Source organism: Chionomys nivalis, chromosome 22 (assembly GCF_950005125.1).
Source record: "Chionomys nivalis chromosome 22, mChiNiv1.1, whole genome shotgun sequence".
Classification (NCBI taxonomy): Eukaryota; Metazoa; Chordata; class Mammalia; order Rodentia; family Cricetidae; genus Chionomys; species Chionomys nivalis.
In genome coordinates this window covers 23,298,001-23,318,087 of record NC_080107.1, presented here as the reverse complement: position 1 = coordinate 23,318,087, position 20,087 = coordinate 23,298,001, and the positions used below count along the sequence as shown (strand labels likewise).

The window sequence follows — 20,087 nt, the reverse complement described above, 5'->3', positions numbered from 1 at the left end:
TACATTGCACTGTCCATATTTTATTCGGTATTCTTAGCTAATTCCTTATTTTCAATATCGCCAACTCTATGTTGTCACAAAACCTTTTGTGTGCATTTCATTTTGGACCTGTTCAAGCATTTCTCTTGGGTGTTTTCAAGGGATGTAGTTGATGTGTTGAATGATGCACAGAAGCTCCAATAAACCACATCTCACAATGCTCAAATTCAAAAGACTACTCAATGCTCCACAATGACCTGCCCTTGAGATCATCTAATCTGCACAGTCTGAGCAATGAAAACAAAGTCTGTTTTGTTTTGAATACTGCAGTTGAACTCAATCTATGACCTTTTGGGATTCTTTTCTCTGTGTTTCTTGTTTATCTTTCTCTTTAATTTTTTTATCCTTATTAATTTGATATTGTTTCCTGACTTTCTGTCAGCTCTTTGAAACATAAATGTCTTCTAGGTGATGCTTTTTTTGGTGTTGTTAAAACACCCCTTTTCTCTTCTTTTGATGGTGTCTTTGCATGCTGCCCAGGCTGGTCTTGCGGTGCTGGATGACTTCTGAATGAATACCTAGAACTACAGGTACATGCCATGGTATCCGCTCTGAGCAATGCTAAGTATAAAAAAAAATCATCCAGAGACTATAAGGGGATACTTACCTGGTGGCAGAGATACTATGATCAAGAAGGTGGTTTTCCCAGGGCTAGGCTCATCTATCGCACTTGGATATGATGACTCTTGCAGTGAACTGGAGAACTTGACTACATAATTTATGGTGGACTGGGGTTGAGCTCATGCTACCTTTGATTAAAAACATGAAGTGGCGGGGCACGGTGGCACACACTTTTAATCCTAGTATTCCAGAGGCAGAGGCAGGCAGGTCTCTGAGTTTGAGGCCAGCATGGTCTATAGAGCAAGTTCCATGTCAGAAAGGGATACAGAGAGAAGCCCTGTCTTGAACCTCCCCCTATAAAAATTATGAAGGAAAAAAGAAAGTATAGTAGACTTATATAATTTTCCTCATTATTGATATCTAGTATTAATGTGGTGTATTTATTATATTTATTGAATCTACATTGATAAACTATTGCTAACTGAAGACCATTATTTATATCAGGACTTACTCTTCACTTTGTACAATTCCATTCATTTTGACAAATGCAAAGAATATGTATAATTATCACACTATTGAGAATTTACTAACTTCACTGCATTAGAGACACTGCAATTCCTACTTATTTATTCCTTTCCTCTCCACCTCCAAATCTCTGGCAATCACTGATTATTAGCTGTCTCTATAGTTTTGCCATTTTCCAAATGTCATAGAGTGCAATCATATATGAAGTAGCCTTTCCAGAATAGCTTCTGTCACTGAGGAAAATACATTTAAAAGATTTCTCTATATTTTTGTGGCCCCATAGCACGTCTCTTATCAATGAATGATGATATACCACTTTATGGCTGCATCACAATTTATTTTTTCAAGTTAGTCTTTGAAAGGCATCTTGTTTGTTTTAAACTTTTGACAAACATTGTCCTATAGATATTCATGTGCAAGACGTTGTATGGACATAAAATCCAATTCATTAACATCAATAGGAAGAACCTATGTTCGGCTTTTCAAAGTGCCACACTCTCATCCAAAGTGCCTGTAAACCTTTGTGGTCCTCCAACAAATGAGCTAATTTTGTACCACATTCTTGCCAGCATTGACCCTGGTTATTCTATATGTGTCTTGGACCAATTCTCTTTTTCCTTTTCTGTAATTTACATTTGTTTTTATATTCAGGCCCTTGCTGATTAGGAAGAGTGCTCATTCAAAGGCTGCCTGAATCCTAGACAACAAGCAACTTTCTTTCCCAATGAGACTTCCTTTTTCCTTTTCTCCTTCCCTTCTTTCCTCCCTCCTTCCCTCCCACCCTCCCTCCCTCCTTCCTTCCCTCCCTCCTTCCTTCCCTCCCTCCTTCCCCCGCCCCCCGCTTTTGAGACAGGGTTTCTCTGTGTAACCCTGTCTGTCCTGTAACTTGCTCTGTACACCAGACTGGCCTTGAACTCAACAGAAAGCAACCCACCTCTGCCTGGCTTTTGAACACTTTCTTTATAGAGTGCTCGCATTGAATGTCAATATTCCTGTGCCCCAAGCCACCCAATGCCAGGTATGAGCTAACTCAGGCCAGCTCCTGTTCCCCGGAGCCTACTAGAGTTGTTATCTATATGTCAATTCTAAACCTGTCTGCTTTAAAGTGTCTCTTTGTGCTAAGGTCACAGCCAGTGTTTTTGCGTGTGTATTCCTTGTTCCCTCTGCTCCTTGCTGACCTGGTGTCCCCCATGTGGTCAGGCGTAATGTACCATGTGCCTCCTGCTTCTAGGATCTGAGAGTATAAAAACAGCTTTTTTTTTTTTTTTTTTTGTGGTAGTCATTTCCATGCTCGCGTGTCTTAACATATCTGATTAAAACAAGTCCTTGTACATTTAAAAATACACGTAGTAGCATCTTATTGTTGTTTTAATTTGCAGTTTTGTACTGATATGTGCTGTTGAACATATTTTCATATGCTTATTTACCATCTGTAGATCTTTGATGAGGTGTCTGTTCAGATCCTTTGCCCATTTTTTAATTGGATTGTTTGCTTATTGTTGAGTTTTAAGCGTTCTCTGGATATTTTGATTCTAAGTCCTTTATCAGATATGTGTTTTGCAAAAATTTTCTCCCGATCTGTGCCTTGTCTTTTCATTCTTTAAACAAGTCTTTGGCAAAGCTGAAGTTTTTAATTTTAGTGAAGTCCAACTAATCAATTTTCTCTCTCCTAGGCACTGTGCTTTTGGTGTTATTTCTGAAATGTCATTTTCAAACTCAAGGTCGCTTAGATTTCCTCCTATTTCTGTCATCTAGAAGTTTTCCTGCTTTGGATTTCATTTTCCTTTGGTTTTGCCGTTGGGGTGGAGTCACGCTTTGTGAGAGCACTAAAAGTCCTGTTCAGATGCAGGTTCTTGAATGCGGAAGTCCAGTACACCTTGTTGAAGAAACAAGTCTTTTTCTACTGACTGTTCCTTCACCAAAGAGTCACTGACATTTGTGTGCATATAGATGTATTTTTCCCCTGGGTTCTCCATTCTGTTCCACTAACCTGTTATTTGCCTATTTTTCATCTTCTTGGGTACAGTAGTTCTCTAGGAAGTTTTGGAATTGGGTAGTGTCAACTACTTGGACTGCATTTTTTTTTTTTTTTTTTTTGGTTTTTCGAGACAGGGTTTCTCTGTGGTTTTGGAGCCTGTCCTGGAACTAGCTCTTGTAGACCAGGCTGGTCTCGAACTCACAGAGATCCGCCTGCCTCTGCCTCCCGAGTGCTGGGATTAAAGGCGTGCGCCACCACCGCCCGGCCTGGACAGCATTTTCTTATTCCAGTAATTCTGTATCCTTTGCCTTTCGATATAAAATGTAAAAACGTTTGTCAATATTCATTTAATAAAAACGTAGAACTTTGTAATTACACTGAATCTACATGTTGAGTTAGAAATCTTTGACCTTAATGACTTTGAAACTTCTTATCTATGAACATCCTTCTATTTATTTAGCTATTTGAATTTTTCCCCATCAGAGTATGAGGTTTATCTAATAAGGGTGTGGACCATGTTTTGTTATGGTTATAATTTATAACTACATATTTCACTTGGAGAGTATTAATGTAAATGTTGGGGTGTTTTACTTTCAGTTTTTGTCCAAATGTTTATCACTGATACATAAGGAAGTAACTGACTTTTGCATATTATTAGCCTTGTATTCTGCAACCTTGTACCAATTGAGTATTGGTTCCAAAAGAGTTTTTATTTCTTTGTCATTTATTCTGTCATATCACTTGCAAAGACAGTTTTATTTTTCATTCCAATGTTTATAGTTTTTTTTCCCTTTCTTATTTCTTGAGCTAAGATATCTAATGTGATGTTGAATGGAAATGGTGGCCGGGACTCTTGTTCTTGGTCATAGAGGGAAGCATGTGGTTTTCAGTTAAGTTGGATGTGAGTTTTGAGAGTGAATTTGCATAATTTATATGATAAAATAACCTTACCTGGCTGAATAAATGAGAAAAGGCAAAGCGTGGTGCTCTGACTCGGTGAGTTTATTCAATCTGCACTGACTTCTGTCCCTCAGACAACTCCTTGTCCTTATAGGTGACCTCTTGTCACGAGTAGACCAAAGAAGAACAAAAATATCAACCTCACTTAAAGCTGATACTGTCTGGAGTTCACCATGGTAGCCTTGCAACCCCACACAGGACTGATGTAGGACAGCAGAGTTGAAGGATAGTAATGGTACCACAACCAGGGACAGAAGCTGTGCTTCTAGGCGTTTTCCTATCCTGGTATAAGATAGAGAATGGAAGAAAGGCGTGCCCCTTCCACCGACTAGAGGATCTGGGAACTGAGGCGGTGAAAGAAGTGTGTGTGTACAGCTCTTTCAAGAAGGGTCTCAGTGACCAGGTGAGGACGGCCTTTCCTTTTAAGCCTGCTGTTCAGCCTCTTTCCCACTAGCTTCTTGGGGTGGCTTGAACAAGGATGATATGAAAGCAAAGGTGTAAGGGGGAGAAGTTGGGAAGTTGTATTAGAGCAGGTTAAACAATAATCACAAGCAGGCCTGAAATTCACAATGACTGGACTAGAAAAAACATACACTCATGGTGCTCAGCACTATCTAAGGTTCATTTCTCTGTTAGGTGGGTGGCCCAGGCCCACAAATGACTTCTATGTTTACTGGAATTCCTGTTAGAATTTCTTAGTGAATATGTAAGAGAATATGGTCAGGGTAGTCTATTTAAACACCAACAGAATTCAATGGTTGCCAAGCAAATACAATTAAAAACTCGCCTACAGTCCTGCAAAATTGTTATTCAGTATAAGTAACACCTTGGAAAAGATTTGTGACATGTTTTGAGGCTTTCCATCATTTTAAGTATCTCATCTATGACTGTAGTGTTTCACAAGATTCTGAAGACACGGAGAGACTGCTAGAAGAGTCTTTATACTTCTGTTTTGTCTGCTGAACTGGCCACTCTTCTAGAATGCCTTATTTTTCTTTGATTCCCAAAACCTAAGGAACTAAATACTAGCAAGAATAAAAAACACAGAGGTAGGTACAATGGTGCCATCTGTAATGACCACACTGGGGAAGCTGGAACAACTGTGCTGTTAGCTTTGAGGTCAGCCTTGGCTACATAGTGACACTGTGTCTCTATTACCAAACTACTAGCTGCAGAGATTCCTCAGTGGTAAGAACTTCTGTTGTTCAGTCCCCGCCTTCATATAAAAGCAAAGGTACCTTCAAACAGCCTAGTCCATAGGAGGGTGGAGACAGGGCTGAAGTAGTGATAAGCAGGAACTCAGGCAACCACCCCTAGTCTCTCTGTACATGTGTGTATTGCTGCGTGCGCGCGTGAGCACACATACACACACACACACACATTCAAATGCACACAAGAAAAAAAGGAGAAGACATGAAGACACAAAGAAATCAGGCAACTCCATCCTAGAAAATTATTTACATTCCTGCTAGAGAATGTAAGTGGATGCCGTGAGACAGATTGCTACACCTAGAAAGTCGGAATAGTGCAAGTGAAACCCTCAAGTCCTGATTTGTCAAATGCATTGTCCTCTATGAGTTAAACCTGATTAGCACACTGGAATCTTTCCTCCCTCATGACTATTTAGTTCATGGTAAGAGGAGGTGGTTCCAGTCTCTAGATGGGGTATCCGAAGAGTAACATAAAACACAAAGAAAATGAACAAATCTATTTGGTGAACCATCTCTTTGTAAGATGAGGGAGAAAGGTGCTTTAAGCCATACTATATAGAAATCGCTAAAGGGGGCAGAGAAAAAAAGCTTATGATAAGCATTAGGCAAATTCAATTTGTACATAAATTAGAAACTAGTAGCAGCAACTTGAAGAGTGGTAAGAAAAGCTACTGGATCAGCAGGTTTACAATTTAGCCAGTTGGGTATCTTGACGGAGTTATAAATAATGAAACCTCAATCTGTTCTTTAAAGATATTTTATGAATAGTTTAGAATGTTCAGAGCTCACGTCATGGATTCAGAAATAAAGTCTAATTAGCTGAAGGGAAATGCACTAGAATTAAAGCATTCTGACTTCATAAACATTTCTTTTATGGTTGATTAAAGTGGGTCATGCTCACACTGAGAAAATATTACTAATTTCTAATTTCAGGTTAAAGCTCCATCATAAACTCGAAATGACATTTGCAGAAAAGCTTTCTTTTATGGTTTTCGTGTGACATGAGGGACATTTTCCGAGTCTTTGCTTATTTGTTGGAAATACAGACAAATAACTCAGAGACGAATTTCAAAAACAAATTCCAGTCCCTTCTTTAATATTATTCAAGAAAGGAATCCTGTATAGTGATATTTAAGAATCGCCAGTGTTTATGAATGCAATAGATCTTTTTCTGTATAATCTGTTAAATCATAGTCACATATATACAGTCAAACTTGCAATATTTACAAGTGTAAGGATAGTGCCATGGAGCTTCATATCACGAAGATTGTCAAGACTTGTGACGGCTCTAAAGCATCTGTAAGTAGCATGACTCATATTTGATTTCCTAGCAGTGTATCTTCCATTGGGAAAAATATAGCTTCCCATGCTGAAGGAAATTGCCATAGGGATAAGGTACTGAAAGCTCAGATATAGTATATAGTGTTAGCTGTTCACCATAAATCTGTCACCTCCTCCTCTGGGAGACAAATGCTTGTCTACATTTTCCAGCCTGACTTGTAGCTGGGTGTGGACATGTGAGTTCATCCTAGCCAATGGAACATGAGTGATGCCTACTTTTTAGAAGTGCCAGTGTCCACAGACCCCTACAAAAGCTCCCCCTTGCTCTTCAAACTCTTTGCTTAGAGGATACAGATGACAGGTACACTGCTGGACATTGGAGAGCCGCAAGACAGAAGATTATTCCATCTTGAAATGATGGACACTCAGTCAGCTGCCACAGGAAAAGCAAGTCTAGCAAAACTAGCTTAGCCTTGGCCTCCGAGAAACTGCTTTTGTGTGTGTGTGTGTGTGTGTGTGTGTGAGTACATAGAGACAGGCATAGATACACACACACATATACACACACACACACAAGTTTATGTTTTATACACTTGCTTTTAATACTGATTCTGTGTTTCATTGGGTTCCTTTCTTACTGCTTAAAAAAAAAAAAGGAATTTTAGCCTTGGTCAGTTGAATGCTGAAGAGTCCGAGGAAGTTACACAGTGTGACTTAGGGATGGCTGGAGCCATATTTCTCAGTTATCAATTTCCTAAAACTTCGAGGTTTTGAAAACTCAGGTTCTCATACGATAATGGAAACATACCTGTTTTAAACAGTTTTCCCTTCCATGGAGAACCCTTTTCTTCCTTCATTTGTATGCGAGGTTTTGTTTGCCTGTGTTTCTCCTTGCTGTCGCTGTTATGGTAATGCTATGCCATTGCTGCCTGGAACGCATTCAACTGCACACACCACTGACTTCGCTTTTGTGCAGAGAAGCAAAAACCCGAGACTTCGGCAATGATTACAATCTTCTGCTCAGTGAAGAAAGGCACAGATTTAGATACATATATACAAAAATAAATAAATAAATAACTATGGTGATAATCTTATTAGCCTTGATTTTTCTCATCTCTTTTGAATCTTTGTGTTGCGCAAGGAAAATTCTGGCAGGTGGTGGCCAAATTTTTATTTGTTACTGATTTACAACTCACTTCCAGAAAATAAAAGGGGGGAACTGCTGACATGGAGGCAGACCAGAAGCAGCAATTTCAAAATATTAGTGTGCCAGTTGCCAAAATGGAAATTGAGTTTTCTTAAAGAGTGGTTATTAAACAATTAAAATGCATGATATTATAATAGAAATCATGTAAGGGGTATGTATGTATGTATATATATATTATTTATTGCTTAATATCTTATGTTTTTAAACAACTCTGAAAGACAATTTCATAGCTTGGGAGAATATTATATATCTCTGTGTATTTCAATATTTATCCATCAGACAGCAGAGGAAGAGTTTTTATATAAATCCTAGGTCATAGCACTTGTGTGTAAGTAGATAAAGGGGTATAAAAGTGGCTATAGGCTATGAGACTAGGTAGGAGGCCAGGAGAGGAGCAAAAGGTATTGAGGAAGCAGGGTGGGGTGGGTATAACAAAGGGACATCACTGATGTGAAAGCTGGGATGTGCAAGGGAGACAGACCAGGAGAAGGGAGGGAAAGAGAAGCAAAACTAATGGATGGAGCTAGAAAACATACTAAGTGAGGTAACCCAGACCCAGAAAGACAAATATAATATGCACTCACTCATAAGTGACTTTTAGACATAAAGCAAAGAAAAACCAGCTTACGGTCCACAACCTCAAAGAACCTAGACAGCAAAGAGCACCCTAAGAGAGACACACATGAATCTACATAGAAAAGAGAAAAAGACAAGAGCTCCTGAGTAAACTGGGAGTGTGGTGGTCACGGGAAAGGGTAGAAGGGGAGAGGGGAGGAAGGAAGAGGAATGGAAAAAGACTTATAGCTCAATAGAAATAATAAAAACAAGAGTCATCTGATAAGCCCAGAGTCTTTTGCCAGAATCTGTTCCTCTTTGGGGAGGCAGTTCCAGAAGAGAAAAACAAAACAAAGCACACCCCCCCTTTTTTTAAATCTACCACGATGAAACCAAATATTTGTATGCAAATTTGAAAATAAAAGCAAATAAAAGAAAGAAAAGAAACACTTTAAGAGGACCAATAACGTGCCCCAAATACTCCGTACTGACACAGGTTTGAAACAGACACTCATCAGGGTCCACATGGATTCCCCCTGACAAATTGGCAGTGAGAGCTGATTGGTCAGATGTTGTTGCAAGTCTTAGAGTGGAAGCAAGGAGAGAAGTCAGTTGGGAGTCACGGTTGGCTGTGAAGGTGTGCAGGAAGAAGCATGTCCTTTTCGGTGACAACTTTGCAGCTTTCCCGAAATGGTTTGAGAAGATCTTAGTTCTCGTTTGACTTTTATATTGTCCCTGCATTACAATTAACTACAATTTCCCGCACCCCACATTTTTATTTAGGACTAATAAATGTCCACTTGCTTCATCTATGAAAGAAAGACATTCTGCACTTCGTCTTAAAATGGTGAATTATTTTCTGGCCAGGAAAGGGAGTTAACTCTCAGATAATTAAGATATGGTAAGGATTGAATGGCAGACATTTTAGTTCCTTAGTACCAGATATTTTAGGGCTCAAACTTCTGGATATTTAAAAGGAAACACATTTATTGTTTCTTCCCTCGCATAATTAGAATTTAGAAAAAAAATAAGATGAGATTGGCTAACAATTGTCTAAAGTGGACTATTAGGCATTTTCAAAAAAAAAAAAAAGTGTTTTGGAATTTCCAAACTGGATTTCACAAGGTAGCTTCATATGAGTTCTTTATCTCAAATTAGAGATTTCTTAAAATTCTTTGTAAGACTGGACAGGTGCAGGTTGAGACAAATGGCATTTAGCAATTGGTCGCTGGAGCACATTTTCAAGGCTAAAAGTGATGGGAAGGTGTATACACGATGCTTCGGAGTAGTGCTGTCCAGCTGAGCTTTCTGCATTGAGGAAAATTTCCTTTTTGCTGCCCAATATAGTATCTGCTAGTCATAGACTGGCTTGAAATATACACAGTGTGATTACTGAGCGTGTAACTGATCTATTTTGGATAGTACAACATTAGAGTGATTACTAATGCCATGCTGCCATGTCTTTTGGTAACTTAAACCCATGGAAGTCTGATGTACAGGGCTCTAACCTCTGGGAGATTACACAGGAGCCATGTTTTCCTTCAGCCCACAGTACTTCCTTTTCATATTTCCAGAATGATTGCATTTTCTTAATAATTCTGAGGTAGAAAAAAAGTGTTCTGTGTTTGAATACGGCCATTTAAGAAAATTGTTGCTACCATTTTCTTTCTGGTTTAAATACTCAAACCTATCATTCATTTCTTTTCAGGGAGAAATTTGTTTTCAGATTTCTATCCAATGATGGGGAGTCATGCCTCAGAAGCCCGACAAGTCTCACAAGAGAGCATGTTGGCATATTTATTGGCTACCATTGGGGATAATAAAATGGACAAAATGAACCAAAGCTAAGGAAGTTCAGGCAGCATGTAGTCTTATTATTTTGCAATATAAAAGAAACCCATCTTATTGCAGATCAAAAAGCATTTTGCAAATTCCCCAAACAAACATAAATAAGAGAAGACACATAAAACTACATAATGCCTTGAAATACTGCTCAGAAGCTGCGGGAAGCATAACGGTCCAGTTTTACGTCGTTATGTTGAACGTATCTGGTGCATGAAAAGAAGTCAAAGGTTACAGGAAACTCGCGTCTGCCCTCATGTGAAAGTCTCTCATTCCCACAATTACAGCCAACCTGATCAGGTAGCCGCCACGTGCATAGGTCCAGGATATACGACAGACAGCAAAAGCCATACGTGAGAAGTATGCCAGTCTGAGAGTCCCAGGGAAATTCTGCTCTCAACAGCTTAGCTCGCTGTTGATAACGTGTGGTCAACAGAGGGTGAGGGCCCAAGTTCTTCAGAATAGAGTAATGTAGTTACAGGCACAGGTCTATATCCGTGAAGAATAATAAGATACGTTCTTGCATGTGAGCACACATATGCTCTAAGAACCAGGAAATGAAAGACAGACTGTGCTCAGAAATGTATTTTTAGAATTCTCTTTTTTTTTCTTTTTAAAAATTGATGAAATTTGTTCCATGGCAATATTATACATGTGTACAGTGCATTCGATTTCTCTCAAGGGATCATCTAATGTTATAATGAAAGGACTATCAATTAGTTGCATGGCAATTTCCTACATGTATATAGGGCATTAGATTTCTCTCAGGTGATCATCTAATGTGATAACGAAAGGAGTAACCATCCTCCCAAGTCTCAGGGAGCACTGTGGAAGAGGAGATCGGGGCGAGTGTTGAAGCGCTGTCTTCTAGACACAATATGGCTATCATACTCACAAACTCATAGCAACTGTGTGGTGTGGGAGAATGGTGGGGGTGGGTCAATGAGAACAGGAGTATTCTGGGAAAAAGGAAGCTCTTTCTGCAGTTGTGAGCCTACCACAGAAGAAGCAAGATGTGCCTGCCTCGCTGAAAAAAGGTACCAAGCCATGTGGCTAGCATAGGCAAGAATAATGGGCTAATATAAGTTATAAGAGTAATAAGAAGCCTGAGCTAATGGGCCAATCAGTTTATAGTTAATGTAGACCTCTGTGTGATTTCTTTGGGACTTAACGACTGTGGGAACCGGGCAGGCCAGAAACCCTGACAACAGCTGTGGATACTTGCCAACGAGCCAAATGAGATCAAGCAAGTCAAAATTCCACCTCTCATTGAAAAGCTTTTGAAACAGACCGCTGTTGGGGAAAGAAGAATCATTTTTCTTTAGGGCTATGATGCTTGATGTTTGCCCATGATCCAGTACATGACCCTACACCCGCATACATATGGATAGCACTGTTGGGACTTAGTGGGTAAACAGATAAACAAGCAAAAATCAATAGGAAACAATGTAGAAAAATCATCGCTTTGGATTGGGGGTATGTTGAAGAGATCTGGGGCGACTTGGAGGGGGGGGGAAGGGAGATATTTCATTGTATACATGTATGAAATTATTAAGTAAAGGAATAGATACAATTTTATTCTCTAATGTCCATTTTCACGATATTAAGGAACAAATGAAATCAGTGAGAAGATGCTGTGCTACACATAAGGTGGAATTCTCTGATGACAGATTGCAGGGTGTTTGTTGGAAATCCCTAGATAATACTTCCCATTTCTTGCATTGACAGTCCAGCATGCACACATGAGAACATACACCAATTCCACAGTAGAGCCAGGGGATATGACCAGGGTTGAGGAGCATTTTAAGATATGTATAACAGGTATATTCCTGTGCGTGTGCCAATGCATGGGGAAGTCAGAGGTCAGCCTCAGGTCTCTGCCTCAAGCACTCACCACTTAAGTTGTTTGAGACAGGGCCTCTCATTGAATCTAGAGCAGAGGTTCTCAACCACCGGGTCGTGAACCCTTTGTGGGTCAAACAACCCTTTCACAGGGCTTACCTAAGACTGTCAGGAAGCACGGATATTTACATTACAATTCATTAACAGTAGCAAACTTACAGTTAAGAAGTAGCAATGAAAATAATTTTATGGTTGGGGGTCACCACAACATGAGGAACTGAGTTAAAGGATTACAGCCTTAGGAAGGTTGACAGTCACTGACAGAGAGCCTGTTATCAGACTAGACTGGCTGGTCAGCAAGCTCCAAGGACCCTCTGGGCTCTGCCTCCCCAGGACTAGCACCACAGGCTATGCACCACCTTTTACATGGGAGGGCGAGAAAATCCAAGCTCAGGTCCTCATGTTTGTGCAGCACTTTCTTGGAATTTTTATTTTATGGTTTTTCTTTAGAAATTTGTGAGTGACCATGGCGTTGTGGTGTTACTAAGGTTTTGTCAACAGGAACAGTGTAGAAAAATAATCGGGGTCAGTCACATCATGAAGTATTCTTATTTACTCTATAAAGTACAGGGGACAAGACCAGAAAGCTCTCTTCTGGCTTATCGCTATTGTTTTATTGTGATCAAAGATGTGCAACATAAAACTTGTCATTGAATGCTTTCGGTCGAACAGTTCATTATGCTAAGTAAATTCACATTGCTGTATAGTAGGTCTCTAGGACATTTCCATCCTGCAAAACAGAAGCTCTAGGTCCATTGAACATGATCCTGCTACATTTCCCCCTAGTTCTTGGCAAAGAACTTTTTACTTTCTATTTAATTGATTTGACTACTGGAGATTTGAGTAGTATCTGTTCTTCTGTGATGGACTTATCTCACTTAGCATATACTTTCAGTATTCATGCATGTTTTCAGCCCGTGAGTTCTATGATACAAATAATGCAAGGGAGTGGAAGGACACTGCCTGAACAAGAAATAACTTTTTTCGGTGGATATATGCTTCCTAAGGAAGAACATTCTGGAAAATAAAATAAAAGAAAAGAAAAGAAAAGAAGAGAAAGTAAAAGAAACTTCTGTGTTATGCCTGGAACAGGATTCACCTTACTGGGTAATGGATGTGAGCACAGATCTTTAGGCATCAATGGCCATTGTCATGATCAACGCAAATAAGTTCAGGATAAAAGGTCATTTTCTTCTGGGCTTTGTCAACCATGTGAACAGCTAGAATTTTGCCCAAAGAAGCTGGTGGTGGAGAATTTGAAGCCTTTCTGTGGAAATGAGACATAATACACGCTCAAGAGATAATTTTTGACTTTGAGCAGAGAATGAACAAAGGGTTGAAAAGTACAGGTTTAAAAAAGTAAGTGCAGGTGTCTTGGCTGGAACTGCAGCAGGCAACAGTGGATGCTGGCGTGAACGAGGCCAGCCTTCAACTTTGGGCCTATAGATCTTAAAAGGTGGCAGGCTGTCCAAACACTGCATGGAAAAATCAATGGAGGGAGAAGGCAGGAACATATGTGATTTATTGGGCATACCAAGCCTTTACTAAATGACTTCATGACTCCCTGTGTTAGGCTTTTGGATATTCTATCCTGAAGGTAATTTAAAAACAGTTATCACATTCGTTTTTAGAGGAAGATAAGAGAAGGGAAATCCATTTTTAAAAAGACAGTGTGATTTTTGTTTTGTCTATAGGGAAGTTATATTTTCCATCGTTTTTTAAAAAAATACTGAAAAAGCTTTACAAGAAATTGATTTAATTGAAGCTATTGTTACACACTGCAAATATATTTGGTTCATGCCATGGTTCCCAGAAATTTATAAATGGGTTCAGAATGTTGTTCAGGCACCAGGAAATAAACCTCCAAGCTATTTACTACCTCCATGATATATAAAGTTTGCAGTTTTGATTTTGTGTGATTATGTTCAGCAATGGTGACCTTTACAGGCAACAATATTGAAGTGTAATGAGGAGATGTTTGATCACTGGTACACAATGAAGAGTTGGGGCTACTTCCTCATTTCTTCCCGGAATTCGTGAAATTCAACTGACAGGCTTTAACCTTTAGACTGCTGAAGTTATAAAATGTATAGGGATTTAGGCTGTTTATACAACACGTTGGATATATGAAATTTTTAGACACCGCAGCTTCTTTTATCATCTGGTAAAATGATTTTGTATATTTAATAATATCCGTCATTGGAAACCATGACAGGCTGCACTCGGGTGGATCACAAAGTCTATGAAGTCGAGCTTGATGAAACCAGGAGTAGGGCCATGGAGTCAAACAAACAGGAAGCAAGTGTTCCTCCAGACCAGGCATTTTCAGAAGAGACGGATGAGGCCTTTCTGTTCTGTTTCTTTCCTCTTCAATGGTAGCTTCGAAGCTAGGCAAAGATAACTCATTCTTTTGTGTGCTAGAAATTTCATTCAAACTCAATAATGCTTTAAATAAAGGAAAGACAAGGATTAGGCGTTAGGGACTTAGAGGCTGTGATGATCAGGTCTAAGCTCCGAGGTGTAATTTTTGACGAGAGGGCTGATGAGGAAGAAAGGAAAGCAATGGGAACTGGAACTCCAGACCTGTGGCCCCAACAGGACACTATAAGAAATATTCCTAAGTCAGTGGGTCCCAATTCTTGTTTAGGAGGCATTGTACTAAAACCACCATTTCTTGGCGACGAAAACTAATTGGCAAGGAAATCAACCTCTCTTACTTGGCTACAGAAATTTGATTTTCTAGTTAGGGCTTTAAAGTGCACAGACCTGGATGAGCAGTTTCTAAATAAACCTCGATAAGAAGCATGTGTGTTAATGACTGGAACTGACTCTGCAGGAGAAAGAGAACTTATCACTGAGCTATTAGTTTAATGACACACATATAAAGGAAAATAAATGACTAAGCAGTAAAAGCTGAATCTTTTTCTTGCTTTACCTTGACATAACAATGCACCAAAATCAGACATTGAAGCCCTTGCTGGGATGGTAACACAATGGAAAAACAAAAACAAAAAACAACAATAACAACAACAACAACAACAAAAAACATGCATTCTAAATGCTTAGTTACACTGAAGGATACCAGTTCCAAGTCCGTCAGCATGGTCATTGGCTTTTGCACCTATTTCTTTTGAAAGCAAATTCAGGTACTCCTTGTCTCTGTAATCTTAGTTTTTTGCAGTGTCTAGAAGCAAGGCATTAAGGTTAAGTTCAATGAATGGGTAAAGAAACAATCGAAGTTTATGATTACCAAAGAACAGTCAAAGAACTAAGCAAATGACGTGACAGGAAACTGCATTTTGTAATCATGTTGAAAAAGAAGGTCATATGACTAAAGCTGAGCATTTCCTAAAAGATAGTTAACTGGTTCAATATATAGAAAAGATGGAACCAAGCAGTTGCTTTGAAGTTTCAGTCTATCAGGAAGTGATTCCAAACATTTAAAACTCAAGGGAACAAAATTCAAAAGTTAGTTAGGTGAAGATTTGGTGATACATGGAGGGTGTTTTCTCTGTTTTCTGTATCCTTTAGAATTAACCCGTTTTAAAGAGTGTGTATGTGTGTGTGTGCGCGCGCACATGCAAGGATTTTGTACTTTAAGAAAAAGGAACTTACCATCTAAATTCTGTGTTTCTACAAATTTTAACACCTGAGAACAATAAGTTAACTTCTGAGCCCTAGATGCAAGCGTCTCTGAATCAGCTATTGCTGTCTCTTCTAATGGACCTGAAGGATGAGCTGGCCAGAGAAAGCCTCACAACTTACCTTGCCTAGGTCTTCTATGGTTCTCAGCAGAAATAACTCTACCTTGTCATCAAAGTGGCAGTTCATCTTATGTCTATGAATACTGTGTTGTCTTGGAGCATGAATTCTAAGTGCTCTTACTCTGGGTAAATGCTGAGAGATCAGAAAGACAAAGGAGAAAGCCACAACCAACTCTTATCTCCCTAACTCCTCAGCAAAAAAAAAAAGGCCTGAAGTCTTGTCTCCTTCCGCTTTATATTCCTCTCTGTGCCTAGCCATATCACTTCCTGCTTGTACAAATCTCCAGAACTCTTTGATTAACAAGTGGCTAGCTCCTCTCTCTTTAGGTAAGCTTTATTTGTTAAAGCACAAACAAAATATCACCACGTTGTCTTACTTTGTAGATTTATCTATGATGAAGTACTTAAGCACAGAATAAGTCATGAAAGGCTTTGTTTCCACTGTGGTACTGTTTGCAGTTGTTATTATATTGTTCTTCAAGTTTGTTGAGAGGACAGAGACAAGCTTGTTCCTCAGAGGTGAAGTCCTTTATGTCGGAAGGGTAGTGAGTGACCATAACCTCTCTTGCTATTTTTATTTTTTTTTATTTCTTTCTGGTTAGAGAAGTTATTCATTATAATAATGCATTTGACAAAAGCTCTCTGAAATGAACATGTAGTAGGAACCTGTTTGCAAATAAATAAATATCACTTTGGTTACCTTTGGAGTTTGAGAGGTAAACATGGAGGGATTCCTGCAATGAACCATTCTCTATTGCTTGATTTCTCTTAAACTGGTGTTGCTATTAAATTTAAAACATTACTTTTAATATGAACAATTTTGAAAGTTTTGAGGATATAGTAGGAGCAACGTTTGATCTTCGTTTGAGGGATCATACAGAATTTGAAGGGCAAGCCCCTCCACGGGACCAGGCCTCACAAAGCAACCTTTGTGAACCAACTTCAGGCCAGCAGCCTCTCTTTGGGAGCAAGACCAAAACGGGGATACCCATGGGAGCAGGCCCAAGCCAGCAACCTCTGCAGGAACAGGTACAAGGGAGCAACCTCCTAGGGAGCAGGCCAAAGCCAGTGACCATTGCAGGACCAAGTCTGAGCAAGCAACCTCCAAGGGAGCAGGCCAGAGCCAGGGACATCAGAGGAGCAGGCCGGAGCCAGTGAACTCTGCCAGTGCAGGCTTGAGCCAGCAACCTCTGCCAAAGCAAGCCAGAGCCAGTGCCAACCACTGGAGCAGGCCTGAGTCAGTGACTTCCACTGGAGCCAGGAACTTCTGCAGGACGAGACCCAGGACAGTGACCTCTGCAGGACCAGGCCTAAGTCAATGACCTCAGCGGGAGGAAGCTTGAATGAGCCATCTTGGCAGGACCAGGCCTGAGTTAGTGACCTCTGCTGGAGAAGGTCAGAGCTGGCAATCTCCTCCAAAGCAGACCCAAACCAGCAGCCTGCACAGGAGCAGGCCCAAGCAAGCAACCTCTGTGGGAGCAGGCCCAAATGACCTTCAGGATTGCATAGAAAACTCTGAGAGCGCTGAGTGACCTCAGGAAATGCCTTTTACCTCCGAGGTGACTGGAACCGTGGTCCCAACTCCACCACGAAGATCAAACATCTGAGTCTTGGATCCACTGGCACCTAGAAGAATGATCACCAGAGACATGGCCCCAACTACACTAATCAGAGGAAAAAATAGGTAGACAAGATAAGAACACACTCAACACCACAAAGAGCATCACAACAGCAACAAAAACTAGTGAATCTACAACAGCAAGACGTGAACACCCCAACATAGATGAAACAGAAGAAAATGACATAAAAATAACTTTAGGAGAATATTTGAGGTCCTTAAAGAAAAATTATCTCAAAGAAAAGAAGAAAAAGACAAACAAAAAATTAGAAGAAATCAACAAATCCCTTAAAGAAAACCAAGGAAAAGTAATCAAACAGGTGAAAGAAACAATTCAAGACTTGGAAGCTGAAATAGAGACAATAAAGAAAACACAAACCAAGGGAATTCTGGAATGATTATGAGAAAACAATCAGAAACAGCAGAATACAAGAGATGGAAGAGAGAATCTCAAACATTGAAGATATGATAGAGGAAATAGACTCATCAGTCAAAGAAAATGCTAAATCTAACAAAAGCTTAACAGAAAATATCTGGGAAATATGGGACACCATGAGAAGATCAAACCTAAGAATAATAGGGATAGAAGAAGGAGAAGTCTCAATACTGAACATCTATTCCCCAAATGCAAAGGCCCTGTCATATGTAAAAGAAACACTACCAATACTTAAATCACACATTAACCCAACCCATTAATAGTGGAAGACTTCAACACCCCACTCTCATTACTGGACAGGTCTGTCAGACAGAAACAGAGAAATAAGGGAATGGACTTAACAGACATCTATAAAACATTCCATCCAAACATAAAAGAATATACCCTCTTCTTAGCACTCATGAAACCTTATCAAAAATTGATCACATACTAAGTAATAAAGCAAATCTCAACAAATTAAAAAAGATGGAATAACACTATATATCATATCGGATCACTATGGCTTAAAATTATAATTCAACAGCAACACTAATTTCAGAAAGCCCACAAACACATGGATATTAAACAATGTTCACCTGAATCACCATGGGTCAAAGAAGAAATAAAGAAGGAAACTGAAGACTTCCTAAAATTCAACGGAAATGACCACACAACACATGTAAATTTATGGGACATATTGAAGGCAGTGTTAAGAGGAAAATTCACATCACTAAATGCCTACATTAAAGGAGATGGAAAAATGCCGTACTAATGAGAACACCTAAAAACTCTAGAACAAAAAGAAGCAAACTCACCCAGGAGGATTAGATGTCAGGAAATAATCAAATTGAGAGCTGAAATCAACAAAATAGGAAGAAAGAGAATAATACAAAGAATCTATGAGACAAAGAGTTGGTTCTTCGAGGAGATCAAGAAAAAAGACAAACCTTTATCCAAACTAGCCAAAAGGCAGAGAAAAAATATCCAAATTAACAAAATAAGAAACACAAAGAGGGTCATAGCAACAGACATGGATGAAATCCAGAGAATCATCAAAATATATTTCAAAAACCTGTACTCCACAAAATTGGAAAATGTAAAGGAAATGGACAATTTTCTGGATAAATATTATTTACCAAAATTAAATCAAGATCAGATAATCAAATTAAATAAACCTATAGCTACTAAGGAAATAGAGATAGCATCAAAATCTCCTAACAATGACAACAACAACAAAACCCAGGACCAGATGGTTTCAGCTCAGAAGTCTACAAGATTTTCAAAGAACTAATACCAATATTCCTCAAATTGTTCCACAGAATAGAATCAGAAGCAACATTGCCCAATTCTTTTTATTAGGCTACAATTACCCTGATACCCAAGCCATGCAAAGACATTACCAAGAAAGAGAATTACAGACTAGTCTCACTCATGAACATTGATTCAAAAATACTCAATAAAATACTGACAAAGATAATTCAAGAACACATCAGAAAAATCATCTACCAAGACCAAGCAGACCTCATCCAAGAGATGAAGGGATGGTTCAACATACAAAAATCTGTCAATGTAATCCACCATATAAACAAACTGGAAAAAAAGACCTCCGCATGATCGTCTCATTAGATGCTGAAAAAGCCTTCGACAAAATACAGTATCCCTTCATGATAAAGGTCTTAGAGAGAGCAGGGAGAAAAGGAACATACCTAAACATAATAAAAGTTGTATACAGCAAGTCAACAGCCAACATAAAACTGAATGAAGAGAAAATCACAGCGATCCCACTGAAATCAGGAACAAGACAAGTTTATCTACCTCTCTCCATATCTATTGAACACAGTACTTGAGGTTCTAGCTAGAGCTATAAGACAACAAAAAGAAATCAAGGGAATAAAAACTGGAAAAGAAGAAGTCAAACTCTCACTATTTGCTGATGATAGAATAGTTTACATAAGCGACCCCCCAAAATTCTACCATGGAGCTTCTTTAACTCATAAATACTTTCAGTAATGTAGCAAGCAGGGTACAAGATTAACTCAAAAAGTATCAATAGCCCTCATTTACACAGATGATAAACTCTGATGATAAATCAGAGAAACATCACTCTTGACAATAGCCACAAATAACATAAAATATCTCAGAGTAACTCTAACCAAACAAGTGGAAGACCTGCATGACAAGAACTTTAAATCCTTGGAGAAAGAAATCGAAGAAGATGCCAGAAAATGG

The 20,087-nt window shown here is 39.1% G+C and overlaps 1 non-coding gene across 1 annotated transcript; it reads left to right on the top strand.

The window, feature by feature from the left end:
- The first annotated feature begins 638 nt into the window (after window positions 1-638).
- Window positions 639-794, top strand: LOC130864970 (U1 spliceosomal RNA). Its single transcript, XR_009056018.1, has one exon. It is a non-coding gene; the product is annotated as a U1 spliceosomal RNA (small nuclear RNA).
- The last annotated feature ends 19,293 nt before the right edge of the window (window positions 795-20,087 follow it).